We start from the raw sequence: 4,724 nt of genomic DNA, 5'->3' as shown, positions 1-4,724 counted from the left end.
TATCATCTGCATATTGATGATACCTCACCCCGTAGTGATGGATGATCTCACCCAGTGGTTTCATGTAGATGTTAAAAAGGAGCAGAGAGAGTACCAAACCCTGCGGCACCACACAAAGGAGGGGCCGACGGCCGGATCTCTCACTCCCTATCAACACTGACTGGGACTGACCCTGGAGGAAGGACGTGAACCTGCGCAGAACCAGGCTGCCCACCCCCAACTCCCTAAGTTGGTCCAGAAGGATACCATGGTCGATGGTATCAAAAGCCACTGAGAGGTCAAGAAGAGCAAGAATGGATGCATGCTTCCATCTCGCTCCCGCCAGAGGTCATTCATAAGTGTGACCAATGCCGTTTCCATCCCATAACCAGGCCTGAAACCTGACTGAAAGGGGTCTAGATAATCTGTTTCATCCAGAATCCTCTGGAGCTGCAAAGCCACCACTTTCTCAACCACCTTCCCCAAAAAGGGGAGGTGGGAGACTGGGCAAAAATTGTCCAGTACAGTAGGGTCCAGCGATGGTTTCTTGAGGAGGGGGTGCACCAGCACTTCCCTAAAGGCTGCTGGGAACATCCCCTCTCTCAAGGATGTGTTTACCATCACCTGGACCCAGCCACATGTCACTTCCCATGCTGCTTTCATCAGCCAGGAGGGGCATGGGTCTAATTGGCACATGGTAGCATTTTCAGTCCGAAGGATCCTGTTCACTTCCTCGGGTTCAACAGGATCAAACTGGTCCCAGATAACCTGGTAAGTACGTTCCCTGGGTATCTCCTCCGACTCTGTCTCACACTTGGAGTCCAACTCGGTCCGGATCCGAGCGATTTTATCCTGCAGGTGCCCTGAAAATTCCTCCGCACGGCCCTGTAGATGGATTTCTGACTCCCCTTTCCCTAAAAGGGATTGGGTAATCTTAAACAGGGCCGCCGGGCGGCATTCTGCGGATGCAATAAGAGAGGAGAAGTACTGGCGCTTTGCCGCTCTTACCACCACAAGGTAGGCCTTAATCGTGGCTCTAGCTTGTGTTTGGTTGGGTTCGGTTTTTGTCTTCCTCCAGTGGCACTCTAGGTGTCTCTTAACTCTCTTCAAAACCCTCAGCTCCTCCGTAAACCACGGGGAGTGCCAGATTTGGGTGGGCAAGAGAGGCCGCACAGGCATGATCCTGTCCAAGGCTCCGGCTGCCTCCCTATTCCAGGCAGCAGCCAGGACCTCCACTGGACCATGCAGGAGAGACTTGGGTATAACCCCCACCCAGCTGGGTCCATCAGTCACCAGGGGTGGACCAATAGAATGTGTCCTGCCTCCCTGTGGAGGGGAGCGGTACAAGAGAATCTCAAGGCCACCAGGGCATGATCTGACCATGACAAAGGGAAAAGATGTAATTCTCCCCTCAGATCATCTTGCCACTGCTCCGACAAGAAAACTAGGTCCGGGGTGAGGCCACTGTCTCTAGTCAGGTCCTGAATAATCTGGGACAGGCCCATGGTAGCCATGAACTCCCAGGCTGCTTCCGAGGCCCGCCCCAGGGAAGGCAGATTGAAGTCCCCCAACACCATAAGCCTGGGGAACTCCAGTGCCAAACCTGAGACGGCCTCCAGCAGCTCGGGCAGGGAGGTTGCTACGCAGCAGGGAGGCTGGTACAGTAGCAACACTCCCAACTGTTCTCAGGAACCCAGCTTGAAGAACAGGGTCTCACACCCGGCCACTTCTGGAGCAGGACCCCTGACGGCCACTAGGGATTCTCGGATGACAATTAATACTTTTGCTTCCAGCATTTTAATAGTAGTTGGTTAACTGTCACCTCATTGCTTTGATTTTCAATATTCTGTACATGACTCAGCTTCACTATAGTTTCTATCTGTCTCTTAGCTTGCATGACTAAAGAGAGAATTTAATTTTTTAAACTCATAACAATAACCTTTTTGTAGATCTTTTTTTATGTAATATTATGAAGAGTTGCCAAGTTCTCTTTACCAATGCAGTCTTCCCTGACTTTGTTACATTTTTGGCCTGACTTCTAATAATGACACAATGAGCAGGAATGTTTGGGAATATAATAGCCTAACCAAACTCTATTTTCTTGTTTGCTGGGCAAAACACTGTGATTTACCTTCAGTGGATCAAGTAGCCATATGCATCATCTTTAAAACTATAACAAATAGACTGAACTAGGCTTTATTTGTACAGAATAGCCAACATGCATATAAGGAAATTCAAGCAAAGTAATACAATATTATTTTAAAATTATTTTATTTTTTTAAAAAAAATATGTTATGTTCATCTACATCTTTACTTAACTGGAGCAAATCTCACAGGAAGTTCTTTAAAAGAAAATTTCAAGATGAGACAAACCAGGTGTAAAGCCTTTGCTCAAATTTAGGAGGCACAAAGGATGTAGCTATTTAGTGGAAGACTTTCCAGCAAGTAAACTTGATATTCAACTATACTGTGATTCAGACCACGGGGAGGAGCAATTTTCACTGCTGCTTCTCATAGATCCATGTTTGTCAACAATAAAAAGTCAAAATATTTATAGTCCATAAGATAAACACTTAAAAGATAAATTCTTAAAATGAAAAATTTCCTTACTGTGACAGAAGGAAAGAATAAGACCATCTAGTGCAGGGTTTCTCAACCAGGGTCCCGGGGAACCCCAGCGTTCAGCAAGAGGTCACTAGGGGTTCCCTGGGAGATCATGATTTATTTAAAAAATTATTTCAAATCCAGGCAACTTCACATTAAATTCCCCCCCCCACTCCGCTCCCCAACTTTGAGAATAAATAAACTAAATTGAACAACGAGGTCACTGTGGAAATATATTCATCACTCTACTTTGCAAATGAAATGTTTTATTTCTTAAAGCAAATCCAGACAAAACTGCTTCTATGACTTTGTAATAGAAGCTTAAAGCAAACACTGCTAGTTTACCATGTTATTTTAAACATAGCTCACCATGAAAACACTTCTGCAACTGTTAGGCAATTAAATTTTTTTCTTGAATCTAAAATTAATGTAAACATGCAATGAATTATATTTAAATATTTTATGTAGATGGGATGCAAAAATAGGAAGCAAAACTTACCAGGTTCTAAACTACCGGACTGCCTGCCAGTTATTTATTTCTTCTTAGCCTGTAAGTCCATGAAACACACAGATATCAGAATAAAAGAAACGTGACTATCCACTTACATAAGTTTATTTACTTTTAAATATACCTCTCACAGTCACTGTATAGTTATGACTGGTATAGTGTTATCAAGTATTAAATTGATTCAATGTGATTCTGGTTTTTAGTATTAGTACACTGAAATATTAGACAATATAATAGTCCCCCTCCTTTGGGGGGAGATGGGTGGTGATAAATTTAATTAATTTAATAGATAGGTAGATAGACAGATAGATGATCTTGTTGACATAATACTGGAAGCCAAATGCTAAGTTCTATACATCTTTCTGATTATTTTCTTTGACAGTTACCATGTAATACCACTATATCTTTAAAAGCTGTAGACGAGGGTTGATGATTATTATGGGTGTATTGTATTAAATGGTTGTGCAATGTTATCAATTTAAACTGCAAAAAAATGTACTTAGGCCTACATGGATATGAAATTACTTTTTCCAGCATCAGAAAAACAGGTTTTTCAATTGCAGTATTTTTCCAAGAAATCTTTATTTTCAAGAACATACGCTAGCAGTAATATAGTTTCCCTGATGCCACACTTTCCAAATTTCACCATAGAAATATATGATAACTCATGTGATCTGCAGACTACAGTGATCATAGATTTGAAGGGACTGAACTGAAGCGGATTGCAGGAATTGGGAAATAAATTAAATAACATAAATCTAGGTTGTTGAGTGAGTCGACAGAGGAGGAAAAGAAAGCAGCAGACAATTTACAAGGTCACAACACATATAAGTTCGAATGACTACTGTTGTGAAAACAGTCCAATTAAAAAAAAAAAGACACTAGAAAAGCCAGACAGTATGATTTTAAGGCTATGCCTGCCGAATGGAGGACACGAGGACAAAAAAGAGTACATGTCCTCTTTTTGCTGGACGTCTGGTAATTCATGCTCCAGCTTCAGTCTTGGAGTCATTTTTGAATCTTGGGAACAGTTATCATCAAATCTACAATTGTTGGGGCTCGTTCTGTCCAGATGGACATGATCTGTAATTTAACTGGTGACGCCGTCTGAAATAAGTGATGTTTGAAGACGATCCAAGCCCCCTTGCTTTCGTAATTTAACACCAGTGCAGTGCCCAAGCCCATGCACCCTCTAATAGAAATGGCTCATTCTGCAGAGACGGGAATCAAAATTAGGAGGGTCCGATTGTGACCCTCATATTGTCTATGCCAGTGTTTCTCAACCTGGGCAACTTTTTAAGTTGTGTGGACTTCAACTCCCAGAATTCTCCAGCCAGCATACACTGGCTGGGGAATTCTGGGAGTTGAAGTCTACACATCTTAAAGTTATCGAGGTTGAGGAATACTCACATAGACGATATGAAGATCACACTGACATCCTCGCCCCCATTCGGGCCAGGAAAGCCGAGAGCACGGCGTCCCTGGTCGGCGGCTCTCCCTGGGCTCCGGAGAAGTTTTGACCGCCCGTCTCTCCTCTCTTCTAGGCCCGCCACAGAGAGCAAGGCCGCCAGTCGGCGCTTTCTCCTCCTCTCGCGTGGGTTTGAATGTAAGACAAAAGCGAAGTGCAGAGGAT

Source organism: Candoia aspera, chromosome 4 (genome assembly GCF_035149785.1).
Source record: "Candoia aspera isolate rCanAsp1 chromosome 4, rCanAsp1.hap2, whole genome shotgun sequence".
Lineage (NCBI taxonomy): Eukaryota > Metazoa > Chordata > Lepidosauria > Squamata > Boidae > Candoia > Candoia aspera.
The sequence above is the reverse complement of the archived record's forward strand: the minus strand, read 5'-3'. Positions refer to the sequence as shown.